Source organism: Scylla paramamosain, chromosome 16 (genome assembly GCF_035594125.1).
Source record: "Scylla paramamosain isolate STU-SP2022 chromosome 16, ASM3559412v1, whole genome shotgun sequence".
Classification (NCBI taxonomy): Eukaryota; Metazoa; Arthropoda; class Malacostraca; order Decapoda; family Portunidae; genus Scylla; species Scylla paramamosain.
In genome coordinates this window covers 2,981,274-2,996,187 of record NC_087166.1, presented here as the reverse complement: position 1 = coordinate 2,996,187, position 14,914 = coordinate 2,981,274, and the positions used below count along the sequence as shown (strand labels likewise).

At 41.5% G+C, this 14,914-nt stretch overlaps 1 long non-coding RNA gene across 2 annotated transcripts in view; it reads left to right on the top strand.

Annotated features, from left to right (window-relative positions):
- LOC135107894 (uncharacterized) overlaps positions 1–12,378 on the top strand; it is a 223,468-nt gene extending 211,090 nt beyond the window's left edge. For both annotated transcript variants that reach the window (XR_010272041.1, XR_010272040.1), the window contains one exon: positions 11,537–12,378. This is a non-coding gene — a long non-coding RNA (uncharacterized LOC135107894). The remainder of the gene's footprint in view (positions 1–11,536) is intronic.
- Positions 12,379–14,914: the final 2,536 nt, after the last annotated feature.

Genomic DNA, 14,914 nt, shown 5'->3' with positions numbered 1-14,914 from the left:
GAGAGAGAGAGAGAGAGAGAGAGAGAGAGAGAGGTAAAAGTAGACAGTAGCAAAGGTAGGCACTGCTGACAATCACAATTTTGCTCAATACGTCCAATTTCTAGGTGGCATATTATACATTGCTAATTAATATCACCTCCAGCTCCCCGAACCCTCCTCGCTCCGGCGGCACCAGTAATTACACTCCAGATTTCCCGGGACCACCAGCCTGAAATATATATCAACAGCAATCCTCCACAGTCGCACCGAACCGACACTCCCCAATCTATTCACCGCCATACGTCTTCTGTGGCAGGTCGTAACTTGTCCCGGAGGTCCTGCCTTCGTGCCGGGCTTGCCTTCCTCCCTCCAACTCTCTCTCTCTCTCTCTCTCTCTCTCTCTCTCTCTCTCTCTCTCTCTCTCTCTCTCTCTCTCTCTCTCTCTCTCTCTCTCTCTCTCCACTTTAAACACTTTTCTTTTTTCCTCTTCATTCCTTTCTTGTTCTCTGTCACCTCTTCCTCTTCCTTTATTTCCTCTTCCCGCTGTACCTTCCTTCACCTTCTTTCACAATGTCATGACACCTTCAATTTCTCACTCATGACCCCCTTTGCCAACTACCCACCTGTTATAGATCCCTTCAAGGTCCTTCGCCACCACTTCCCCCCCTCCCAACCAGGCTTTTGCTCCTACCTTCCTCTTACACACACACACTGACACACACACACACTCTCTCTCTCTCTCTCTCTCTCTCTCTCTCTCTCTCTCTCTCTCTCTCTCTCTCTCTCTCTCTCTCTCTCTCTCTCTCTCCTACAGCTTATAACTATTTTATTTTCTCAGTTACCTTCTTTTCTATTCTCCTCACCCAGCATCTTCATTTGCCTCTTTTTGTTACATTCCCGCCGTTGCTTAGGCTCATTTTGCTTTCCGTCCCTCGTGGTAGGTAGTTATTCCGTCGTTGTTCTCTCCGTGTCTCTCCTTTTTTTTAATGAGTTTTCTTTTTATTTTTTTTATTTCAAACTTTAATTTTTCCAATGTTTTTTAAGAGTATTTTCGCCTGTTAATGCACTGATTCCTGTAACTTTTCGTGCCTCTTTTTTTTTTTTTTCTCTCCATGTGCTGCCCCAAATACTCTGGTCATGCATCACTTTCAAGGTACAGACTTGACTTGTACCCGATTCCCGCTCCCCTTTCCCTCACGGAGCCCCTGATATCCGTCTCCAACAGTCCCTTTATTATGATAATTCACTCTCGATCATACCGATAGAAATTCAATTTGCATGATAATACCCGCATGATATTAAAGTCATTATGAATCACAGACACAGAAACGTAATAGGGGGTTAAATTATTGTGTGCTCCCCACACCTCTAAGAAATCCTACAGGAAATGATTTGTAATTTGTGCCAATAGATAACAAATGTCTCATGCAAATCACGCTGCTCCCTTTCATCGCCATGCAGAACTCCCGCTCGCTGGATCATTTGTCATTACTTCACAGCAGCGACGTGTCCAGTCATCAGTGAAACATGCGTGCCTGCCGCCCCTGCCTGCCGCTCTTGCAGCTGGGCCTTCGCCGCTCTTCGTTGAGGGGGGATGGGACGGGGGGGGGAGGAGGAGGGAGAAGGGTCTTTGACTACTTTTGCTTTGCTCCACACAATTACAATTAGGAGGTGAGTTCATCGACCGTCACTGTCCTTGATGTGATCATGAAGCCTCCCTCGTCCCCTGTCTTAGATCACCTTCACGGCTCCCTCCCAGAGTCACCCTTCCTTGGCAGCTTCAATTATTTATGTGGCGGAATAAGCTCTTGATGTATTCGTTGGAAGCGTGTCGATTCCGAGAGGCCCTGGTGCCACTAGCACATGTGAGTGCTGACGGTGAATTGTTTAGTATCATCGAAGGTTTCACTGCCCTTTGTTGGGAGAATTCTCCACAGCCTCCGCAACCTTGGCTATGCTTCGACCTCACATTCATTATATGATTTTAGGACGATATCGCAAAGTGAAGAAGAATGTGGCGGAATATACTATGGCCGCGATTGTGCTCAATTTTGTACAAGAGAGCTCCTGTAGTAGGGCTGCTGATGACTCTAGGAAAGAGGTTATGCCATTCATTTCTTTATTCTAGAATAAATTCCTATTCGACTTTGGCTGATTGTACCGACAATCTAATATATATTTACTGGAAAATTTCCCTTACTTCGTGAATACGGAGTGTTTTGTCAGTGGTTAGCGAGTGTCTACACAAAGCTAAAAGGGCGGAGTTCTGAGAAAGTATGTAAACATATATTTTATGTGGATTATAGTTCGAATATCCTAAATATATATGAGGTTGACGTGAGTAAATGTGATCTAAATCCTTATTCCTAGAGAATGCCCCGTCACCCCTCTTTTTCGTGTAGGTATTAGTGTTCACCGGCATAAAAACGTGTGAAGGAATCATACAGGCGGCGTTGCGGATTCACATATATAAAGAAAATGACAGAGTTGGTTGTTCCGCGTAGGGAAGGGGGAGGCAGAGGCAGTGGGATAGGAGGAAAAGCTTACAGAAGCCAGTTGAGGATCAAAAACAAGCCTGAGCAGGGCCAACACACCTGTTAGTTGGCTGACCCTCCAAAGCATGGACTCGGAGGTCACAGCCACACAACGGTGTTCAGGGTTCACTGGGAACCTGTACCTCTGTGCGGCACACAAAGCAGCTGACCCACATAGACTGACTTTTATGCCGTACATTGCTGATATTGCTCAGAGTCTGTTCTTCAGTGTTAACCTTCTTTTTAAAAAGGGAATTACTACAGATCATTTATGTGTATATATATATATATATATATATATATATATATATATATATATATATATATATATATATATATATATATATATATATATATATATATATATATATATATATATATATATATATATATATATATATATATACATATATATATATATATATATATATATATATATATATATATATATATATATATATATATATATATATATATATATATATATATATATATATATATATATATATATATATATATATATACATATATGAAGACTGCTTCGAACCCTCGCTAAACTAAGCACAGGGAGGGAAACACAGCAGGAGACTTACACGAACTGGAAATCCAACTCGGGTGCTTGTAAACACGGCGCTGGGGACACTCATTACTCTGGTGCCCCGGGGGGTGACTCTGGAGAGTGATGGGGAGGTTGGAGAGTATGGGGGTGAAGCCTTGAAGTAAGGCCTCCCTCTCTCTCTCTCTCTCTCTCTCTCTCTCTCTCTCTCTCTCTCTCTCTCTCTCTCTCTCTCTCTCTCTCTCTCTCTCTCTCTCTCTCTCTCTCATTCAATTGCAAGTTCTCATTATTGTGTTACTGATTTTAATTTCAATCTCACTGGGATCGCCAATGCTTCTTTTTTTCTTTTCCTTTCCCTCACAAACGATCCCTTCACCGCCTTCATGCATGCCAATTGTAAATTTCATCGCATTCCTTCTGGCTGTGTGGAAGCAAAACTAAATAATGTACTGCTCCTGAGTCTCCGCCGTCATGACAGGTGTCTCAGGGCCACCGCTACGACAGCTGTTTTGTGAGGCAGCCTCGTAAGAAACATGTGTTTTGGAGGCCCCGCCGCCGAGCTGTGGCCTCCCGATGCATCTTAGAGTGTGAGATATATCCTCGGGGGAAATTGAACTGCTTTTGTGTGAGCTAAGAGGCCGCATAAACTTTGTCGACCTGCATGGTGCGTGTTGAATGCATAACTGTCCCTTTAAATAACATTTATCAATAACAAATAGGTCTATGAACTTCTGGCGCTTAGGAGTAGACTGCGGCGGGAGTTGCCGTGTGTCTCTGTGCGGCTGAAGGGTTTTTTATTGTCTGTGTCTTGTTGGTGCAGACACTTTCCACGCCGGCGAGGAGCGCTCCCTTAGGAGATTCTAGACCGGTTTAGATGGCAATTTAAGATATTCATTCAACAGAGATATATTTATAATGATGCTGAAGCGCGTTAAATCATAATCACAGATATTTGCTGTAAGAAGAATTAGCAACAATAAAAAAAATATCATGTACTAGCTTTAGTTATTTTAAACGAAATATGCAGTCGATTCAGTGGCAAACTGAAATATAAGTTGTGGTGAAATAAGCCAGATGACTTACTTTGGTGGGACGTGGAGGGGGAGGGAGTCTCATCACTAAGCCAACCAATCACCGCGGCGCTAGACTCCACTAACTGTGCCGCTTGATCTATATGGTTCAGACAAAAGCACCCCGTCTCTCTCTCTCTCTCTCTCTCTCTCTCTCTCTCTCTCTCTCTCTCTCTCTCTCTCTCTCTCTCTCTCTCTCTCTCTCTCTCTCTCTCTCTGTGTGTGTGTGTGTGTGTGTGTGTGTGTGTGTGTGTGTGTGTGTGTGTGTGTGTGTGTGTATACACCCTGACATTGCATTAAACTGTTTAAATCATATAGTAATTTTCAGATATTGATCACATTTTCTATTTTTACAGTATAAGTTTTCAGATGATTAAGAGCATACGTATTAATCCGTGGGTACCCCAGTATTTAGTTAGAAATAAAGCAAAATAAAATAAAGGGTAAATGAAAATGATAAAACAACTAGGAACACAAAATAAACTTTCCAACATGTCACGTAGCTCAACCACATAAACACTAAAATTAACACGAAATTCACACAGAAAAAACAGCACAAAGCCCACAGCGCCACCACATCCATCACACTCAACATTCACTCTCTCACACACACACACACACACACACACACACACACACACACACACACACAGAAACAAAAAAAACAAAACTTGCAATTATGCGTACACAGGGAGGAGGGAGAGCAGCACGGTATTTGCAAGCCCGGATGCAAGGCGGGAAGAGGGGATGGGGGAAGGGATGGAGGGAGACCTGCTTTAATCAGAGCGAAAAGTTGTTTACGGTGCAGCTAAATTTCCTCCTCCGTCAAGTTTGAGTGCTTGGCCGCCCCTCGCCCGCACACGCAATTACTGACGCATCTAATTGGAATGAACGCCAGGCCTAGGAGAGGGGAATGACCGAGGTGAAGGAAAGGATCTGCGCTCCTTATACACCACTAATGAAGGGGAGATGCGGGCCCAGATAGCTGATGTACGGCAGGAGTCTCGCCGGTGTATGATTGGACAGAGATAATATTGTGTTAGAGATGTTCCGCGCTGGCACGAAAGAGAGGTACGGTGCCCTTTTAATCAGACAAAGGTATGTAGGGGGACGGCCTGCTTTGTGTATGGGAGAAAGGTTTATGGCGAGCAGTAATTTTTAATAGCTATAATGACAGTGCAAGATGTCCTTATGGAGGTAAGCGTTCATTGTTTTAGTGCCTCCTTCGTGTTAAGATGTTGACTTCCTCATTCCTTTCCTCCCTTTCTTCTACGAGTTAAGCAACACACCACTCAATACATAATTTCACTTCCATGTCGTAAATAATAATGACTTTCTCCCGTTCCTTATTATATCAACTTACTCTGAATAGGAAATACGTATAAGCACAAGTAAACAGTGATGTGCCTAGCCTAGTAAACATATAAGTAACATTCTTAATAGGGTTATTTACGTCACAGTGTACTGAATATTATGTAGATGTATTTTGTTATTCTGTTTGCGAGATGAATGAGGCTTTCGGCTGCATGAGAACTCTGGACACAGCTGTTAGCAAGATTAAAAACAAATGTGTCTAGACGACGAGCAATTCTGTTTACTGTTCCCTTGGTGCGACAACAGAGAGAGAGAGAGAGAGAGAGAGAGAGAGAGAGAGAGAGAGAGAGAGAGAGAGAGAGAGAGAGAGAGAGAGAGAGAGAGAGAGAGAGAGAGAGCTATTAAGGCATTCATATAATTATCCAAATTACGGAGGGGAATCCAAACACAATATTTACTGATAACGCAACCAAGTCATCAGGCCATTCTAGGGTGTCATTATCACTAATAAGAGTTAATAAGCCATCGATCCGCCTCGTTAGTGCCTGAACAAGAGTTATGGCCTCGTCATAAATATGCCTCAATGTGGCTCCCTAAAATTTTCTAACTTTGAAACCTTATAAAATTAAACCGATGATTTTTTTTTTTTATCCTGATACAAATACTATCAAGATGTAAACATAATATTAATAATCACACACACACGCACAAACACACACACATACACACGCATATATACACACACACACACAAACACACAAACACACACATGCAAAAAACACATAATTGTAAATTGAATGTAAGAAAAAAAGATGGCACGACACGAAAACTAATCAAACCTTCGCCTAATTGTAAGCAAGTATTACAAAGACTAACAACAACAACAACAACAACAACAACAACAACAACAAAAACAACAACAACATTATATAATACCTCCCTTTTCCCCTCCTCCTCCAAGACTTAATTACCGTCACTCTGTATCATTAGCAGGTGGGGGAAAAATTACATGTGTGAGATTTTATACTTGTGCTTGTGAGACCGTGAACGAGGATGAGCGAGCGAAGGAGGGGCAGGGAGAGCAGAGGGGAGGGAGCGAAGAGTGGACTGAGTGAAGAGAGAGAGTGAGGAGGAGGAAGAGCAGGAAAATTATTGGTTGACAGAGGGGGCGAGTTTTTCAAGGTTCATGTAACCCTGAGTAGAACCTTAATGCCTTATTAGCTTCATACAGTTAGAAAGTTATTCGCGATCTTTAAGTGTTGTATTACGGAGCGCTAACTTTGCTCTTATTTCTACTTTGGTGAAAATTGATATTAGTAAACTACATTCTTATTCAGTGAAGATGTGTGGCGGTGAGTAAGTAGAGTGATGACGCATAATGCCGGTGCTGGGATGATTTGTTATGTCTAGACTTACTAATGTGTATCATGATTTCTTTACACCGCAGCCACGTTGTAAATACTTTCCGCTCTTTTCCTCGTAAACTTAAGAAAAGTGTGGTAGAAAAATAGACAAGGAAAAAAAGTCTGACACAAAATTTAACGTACAACTTTCCCGTGGTAAGTTTCCCTCAGGTATATATTCCTTTAATTAATCACCGTCATTTACCTGTCGTCTTCCCCAACGACGTAGGATCTGCACACTGTTTACTGAAGCATTGTGGGGCCGAGTAACAGCATTTTGGGCGTGAAATATGCAATCAAGTTGTGCCATGTTTAAAGCCACGCGGAGGGAAGGAAGTGCTGCCATTACTTGTCCAGTAGTGTATAGGGAGTGACTTGTATATCCTCCTCCTCCTGCTCTTCCTCCTCCTCCTCCCCCTCCCCCTCCCCCTCCCCCTCCCCCTCCTCCTCTTCCCGTTTTCTTCAGCATTCTTGTGTCCCTAGAGTTTACCATTCCACTGCCACTTGTAATCCTTCCATTAACGCTGTGAGTTTGAGTTTCCTAAGTAAACTGCGAGAAGCAAGACATCATTATATCAAGGAACATCATGCAGTAAGGAAGTAATTAACACTATACCCAGCAAGGCACAAGATCCTGGCACTATAGCCTTGCAAGAACAGCTGACTATGGGAGCCGCTTATTAATGTGATGTGATCGTTTATATCTGAAACCTTCCCTCCCCATGCTGGCTTTCATGAATGGAAATTACATCCATTTGTAACGGACCAAGCTTGTATATGTATTGTGAAATCGTGCTTTAAGTCCATTTTAATCCCTGCTGTAAAATGGATCTTGTGTGTGTGTGTGTGTGTGTGTGTGTGTGTGTGTGTGTGTGTGTGTGTGTGTGTGTGTGTGTGTGTGTGTGTATGTGTGCATATGTTGTGGGTAGTGATAGTGTTATGTTTCAGCTGGTGTCTTGTTAAAATTTTTTTAAACAATATTACTGAAATAATTTTTCTAATCTTATCTTTTACACACACATTCGCACATTCGCGGTTGCACGTGCTATATGCGCATTGGTTTTATTGAGAGAGAAAAAAAGAGGACAGTAAAATGTTAAATTTTTGTGCATGGACTCCCAAACCAATTGTATTCCCATTCCTAAGTTCCCTTCATTATGTTGTAGTCTGAGTGAGTGTTTGTCCAGTGTAAGATTGTCACTCTGAGCGTTCACCCTCAGCCCACAGTCAGTCTTCCCCTCCCTCCCTGCCCACTGACTGTCACTCACCACGTAACTCCTCTTTACAGCGTGGTTACTTACCTCTAAATTTCGCTGGGCGGTAGTTAGACCCAAGAAAATTGCAGCTGCGCATCTCAATTACCCACGAGGCCATAATTTTCATTTATCGATTAATTATCATACTGCGAGATAACCTGCAGTGCAGGATAGTTAATTGCCAGTCGGCGAAGTTTCTCTCCTGTAACACCTGATCGATAGATGTAAACACCGAAGGGGGAAACGGAGATATTCGCAAGAGGGAAGCTAAAATTTAGATTTTATTGAGAGGTTGCCGGAATTACACAGCTAAGGAAAGGAGGTGGAAGAAGAAGAGGAGGAAGAGGTAAAGGAAGGGGAGGAACACGAGAATTACGAAGAGGAGGAAGAGGAGAGATAGGAAGGGGTAGTGGGATTGGTAGTGGATGTAAAGTAATACCAAGGGGATGGCTGGAAGCATAATAACGGGTAAATGTTTGATAGAAGACAGTGATGGGAACGAAGAATCAATTGGCACATGATGGAGAAGTACTTGTGTTGCACGGGAATGTCCATAAAGCAAAGGGGTTATTGAGAGTACCTTTGACACGAAGCCAAGAAGAAAGGCAGCGTCTGTAGATGTCTTTCTTTCATCTGGCTTCCAGACATTTTATACATTTTATCAAGTGCTTTCTTTTATGTTTTCGCTTTACGTAGACATGTGGCCATTAGCTTTTATGAAATAATTCCTGATTGTTCTCACTCTTGCGATAGTCTTGTCCCCTTTTGTTGCCTCTAGATTCCTTTCAATTATTCTGTATATTTCTTTACTGTGTGCCGTCTCTTTCGCTGCCATACTTTCTTGTTAGACGCAGCTGGGCCGCCTCAGCTAACTCAAGATTACGGCAGCAGGAGCGGGACGCGCGGGTGTTGGGCAAGTGGTGGAGGCTCCTTGCGCATCTGTCCACCTATACTCATTCCCTAAATCCTCATTTTCCACATATTTAGTTCCGCTTGTAACTCTGACTTTCTTTCGAGGACTGGAACTGCAGCCATTTTGTCATCAGTTAATGAATAATTGAGTCTGTCTTTTTTCCTGTGAAGGCTTTATGTATATTATTTCTTCTCTGCTTATGTTAATTACGCAGGAGTCCCCTAAAATTTGTTGATGGAAAGATAAAGCTGTATTAGTTCAGAAATATAGGAAGAAATTTATGGCTTATATTCGTCACAGTGATTAATCAGAAACCAATGTCGCTCAAACTCAAAGATGAACAAAAGTCCGCCCTCTCATTCTCATCTGCTTGAAACCTTCTTTTTTCAACTATGTATTCACCCCATTTTATGTGAATTAAATGGCTCCATAAACACAAATTAGAGCTAATGGCCAATCCAAGGAATTACAAAGTTTTCATATCGCCACCAACTATTCTCGATTTCGGGTAAGATTTAGTTCAGGGAAAATCAGGGGTTTGTCTCCCTAATTACATAATTAGAGAGGCCAAAGTGGCTTGCGTCCGACAGCGGCGTGTGAGAGTGAGGAGCCGCCGCCGTCCCGACCCAAGGTGATAATGGGCGCGGCGAGGGCGGCACGCGGCTCATTAAGAGACTCGCGATGACTCAAGTCCGACTCCAGAACTAAAGTGGGACGAGTCGCGTATATCTCGTGGTAATTAAAATCCCATAAGGTCACCGCAGAATACTGGACTGGATAATGTTCTTAAAGACTCTTCTGTCTTCAGCCTCCTGCTCCAATGTGTAAGTGGCCGTTAAGTATCTTGCTGACTTAGACTTCCATCGTAACCATTACCGAATATCATCGTTGCTTTGTCTAATATAGAATAGTTCAGTCAATTATCCATCATGATTATATTGACCTCCATCTGCATATGCCAATGTCTGAGACAGAACAGCTTTTGATCGCATGTTGTATATATAAAAGAAATAATATATTTCCTATGGAAAGATTGTGAACTTCATTCTGGTGGGGGCAAAGGTTGGCATGTTGCTGTCAGGGACTCGGTGCTTGTTACATTAAATAACTTTTACCTTTCATATGTTGAGATTATGTTTTAAATGTAAGAGGAAATATATTTTTCCGACAGGTGTCATTGAAATAACAGGAATACCTTTATTATTGATATATATTAGATAGAAACTTCAATATGATTAGGCCAAACTTAATATGCTTTGTATATTTGTCACAGTACAGGTGCATGTACATAAATTACTGAATAGGGATGCTGTATCATTTTATTATAAGAAAAAATCTTATGATCCTTTCTCTTATTCTTGCAATAACATGAGAAACAACGAGTTCCTCTTCCTGGAGAGGTCTCAGAAAATCTTTCTTGCTTCACTAACAGGTCTGGCAACTCTGACGCGTGTGGGAGGAGTGAGGGTTGTGGCCTTTTAAGGATTCTTGTCCTCAATTTATTTTCTGCACTTTATTCATGAGGTGATGGTAACATTGTCATCGCTTCTGTGACCTTGAAACTCCAGCGAAAAAGCTTTGGATTTCCGTGCCAATGATCGCTTTTTTTGATATCTTGCATGAAAACTTATTTTTGAAAAGAAGATTAGATCAGTATCGTTCATAATACTTCTTACTTTTCTAGGCACGCTTATTCTGTTAAGGGGAAAATACTACCGTGAATTTCGTTTCCTTTGTATAATAGTGAAACTTGTGGTGACATCTCTGACCTGCTTTTGTATTATAACCGCAAAAACTTGTAGTTTTGTGGAAAAATGTGGGAGAAGAATATTGGCTGCATTGACTCGGAAAATGGGTTTATTTGTGCTTCTGCTGCAGATCATCTTTTCTTCTTTACCTCAAACAACACTTCACCTTCTCGGAGAACTGAAAATTGTGTGGCGCTACTAACTTTTCCCTTTGACCTTTGAACGAATTACTCATAGTTTTATTATTGGTTGTAGCAATATCTTTTTTTTTCCTAGTTTTTAGTGAATATTATTTTAGTCTCTTTTTTATTTACGTGGAATTAGCATTAACTGTTTTTGCATTATTATTTAATAAGATTCTTTCCTTCACCTTATGTTATCCTTCTCAGTCCCACCCGCTTGTAACAATTGAACATTACATTAGTGGTACTTCCTGTCAGAGAATATCTCACTCACCTTCCAAGTACTTGCTTGTAACCGTTGTTCTTTTATGATTATTTCCTGTCCTGTTCTTCTTAACATGCCTCAAGCTCGCAACATAAATTCTTTTTATTATTTATTTCCTGTTATTTTTTATTATGATTTCCTGCCCTAGATCCACCTTCTCACTCACTTTCCTCAAAATTCGCTTGTGACCAATTGGCTGCCAAACTGAAGATGCTCCAGACGCTAAAAAGATGGAGCTCGAACCCATATTTTAGGCTCCTAGGAAGGATTGAGTTAAAATGGGAAAGTAATGAACCTTTCCAATCCTCTCTACCAGCTAGCACATGCCGTCCATTCACCCTCGGCGCCGACCAGAGCGCTGCGGTCGCTGGAGCTCAATAGCACAGACCCGGTAAGTAAGACAGGTGACAGTACTGGAGGTGGGAATGCTAACACCTGCTTTTACTAACATCGATTATGAGAAAAATGGGATAATTATTCGGATTAGCAGTTAAGGCTTTATATAAGGATACTGTTTATTATATATTTACCAATGTTGATCAAGATGTAAAGAATTAAGTAAGGTTACTGCTTGGATGATAGTAATAGATTGATCAGGCACGTGTTCCTCATGCATTTTCATGTTATTGGCGATTACCTACGAAGTAAGATTTTTTTTATTTGTATTCATTTATTTATTTTTATTTTTTTTGTTTCGAGGAACGTAATTATGGGAACAGATTTTCCTGTTTTCTCTGCCTGGACGTATTTTACAAGATCATTAGGAAGTTTATTTTTAAGCTAAACTAAGATGTATTTACCTTGTACTTATTGAGTGAAAATCAGATTTTGAAGGTAATCCGTTCATAAAGACACAATGTAACTGTGATAGAGTTGGCGGAGAGAGAGAGAGAGAGAGAGAGAGAGAGAGAGAGAGAGAGAGAGAGAGAGAGAGAGAGAGAGAGAGAGAGAGAGAGAGAGAGAGAGAGACTCACAACAAGAACGAGGGTCCGTGAACACAGAGAGAGTGAGCTTTCCAGTTGATTTGATGGCTCTCCCGGAAAAGTCTCTGGGAAGTTTTAATGAATGTGTAAATTGGATTGATAACGAGTTAGGAAAAGTAATTAAACTTGTAGAATATATTTCCTTCGGTCTTAACACGAGTGTCCGCCGCTGAAGCTCCCTTGCTTGCACAGTGAGGTAGAGAGAGAGAGAGAGAGAGAGAGAGAGAGAGAGAGAGAGAGAGAGAGAGAGAGAGAGAGAGAGAGAGAGAGAGAGAGAGAGAGAGAGAGAGAGAGAGAGAGAGAGAGAGAGAGAGAGAGAGAGAGAGAGAGAGAGAGAGAGAGAGAGAGAGAGAGAGAGAGAAGGGTGGAGGAGGAAGGGAGGGAGGGAAAGAGGGAGGAGAGGGAAGGGGGGGAGAGAGCTGGAGGGAGAAAGGAATGGGAAGGGTCCACATGGAAAGGAGGGAGAGATCAAAGCTCCCCTTCTCTTTATTGTAATTTCATATTTGCTGCTGCCTCTGTTTCTTTGTTTGCATTAAATATTAATAATAAATATTCTGTTGCATTAATCTTTATTAATTTTGTTAGTTTTACATTTTGTGTCACTTATTCTTACGTATACTCTGAAAATGTCTTGATTTTGCTTTAATGATAAGAGTAATACAGATAAAATGCTTCAGACAAGAACGCAGTACTGCTTCCGTGAGGAAAAGTAAATAAAGGGAGGTTTCCTTGGTAAGGGAGAAGTATCATAAAGAGTCGAGACATACAGAATGAGAAGTTGGTATGAGAAGTGAAGAAATGAATTGAACGATGACTTAAAGGAGCATAACATGAATAATACTAAAGAGGCTGACAAGAAGGGGGATTGTAAAAGAAAATTAAATAAAGGATAGAAGAAAAGATTCCTTCAAGAAATAGTGGTAAAAATTACTGTCAGTCAAATAGCAAGAAACCATAAGAATTAACGGCATTAATGATGATGATGATGACAGTAATAATGATAATGTTAATAACAGTAATAGTGATAATGATGATGATGATGATGGTGATGATGATACTAATTACGGCACTATAAAATATAACTGTTATGAAATACACACAAGCAAAGTATGAAAAGGGCAACATCTATTAGCCAGAATTCGCCGTTTATTCAGGGATATACAAACGTCATTAGCCGGGACGGAAGGTAATGGTCGTCAGAGTTACTAAAATGGCCACAGTTAGACTCGCCCTAGACTCAGTTATTCTCACTTTAACCGTAAGGAAAGTTACGGCCAGTTTGAGGGAGTTGCATCTGATGTTGATTCTTGTCTCAAAAGTCTTGCCGACAAAAGTATAATATTTTCTCCTGTTACTTTTCTTTTTAACGTGTCTGTGTTGAGGTATAAATTCTGAGGCCTCGTTAGGCTCCTGCTCGTTTATCGCGTCGGGGACCCCGTTAACCATTTGCTTCATGAATAAACTTCTTTTTTGTATCATTATGAACGAGAAAAGTTACCTCTCCAAGTTTTGTTCGGGGCTTCCAAAAATGTCTTAGGAATTAGGAACGAGGATAATTTTTACACATTAAGACGTGTGTGTGTTGCGGGGCTCTGGGGGGCGAGGAGCACCCGTTTATCACGTAAAAGAGTTTCCTCACAATGATGAAGCAAACCACGCGCGCTGGAGCGAGAGACAAATTGGAAATCATAACAGAAGTTGTCGTTTGAACTTGTGCTAAGTGAGGGATGAGTTGGCGGATCGATCGTGCAATGATACTGAAATGCGCTGAAAAATGAAAGGCAGCGTAACTTGTTGATCAGCGTAATGTACTTGAATGAAGGCCTTGCTGCTCAGTGTTTGTGAAACGTGTGTTTTTAATGACGTGTGTTTTAGATTGTTCATTCCGCTTCCATTTCCACCTTCACTCTTACTCCTCCAGGTGTTCTGGTCCGCCACACTGATTCTAGGCACGTACAATTATCTTGTCCAGGATATTAAGTTCATGTGCTATTAATACACTAACGCAAGCTTTTCCCAGAGTTGTTGTCTGTTTTTGTAAGATATCAAGAAATTAAGTCATATATAAACTGCTCTTCTCTTCAGTAGATGCAGTCACTTGAGTACAGTATACTAGCATGTGCAAGTAGTTTAATCTTTCTAGAGGGAAAACAAGCTGGAAGGCGTGATACATAATTTATCACGCGGGTGGAATGTCTATGACTTTTGCTTATTCAGTGGAGAAATATCATGAGCTCGGGAACAGTTTATGCTTCGCCATTCCTTAATTTCTTCTTTGTTGTCCTAAAACTTAGGGCGACTCTTTGCCCCTGAAATTTACCACGCCTGCCAGACCTGGAAACATTTACGAACACACACTCTCAGGTTTCCATGTCCTAGTGTTTCTCAAGGCAAGTTTAGTGAGGAGCCGTCAACAGCGCCTCCCCGTGGGCCCTTGGGTTTGGAATATTCAGGGAGTTGGAGGAGGAAGAGAAAGGGGGAAGGAGGAGGAGGAAGAGAAAGAAGACAAGTAAGGGGGAATTGTGGGCCTTAATTCTACTCCCGCTTTCAGTCCCTCCAGGCGTAGATGTGAAGGTAGTGACACCCACGGTGCTCATGTGCAAACGTGAACTATACGGCGAGCAATATTCCTGTGTGTATTGCCAAGGAAATGTGTATCTATTTGCAAGCCTTAGTTTTAAAAGTTCATGGACGAGGAAGGAGCACGAGAG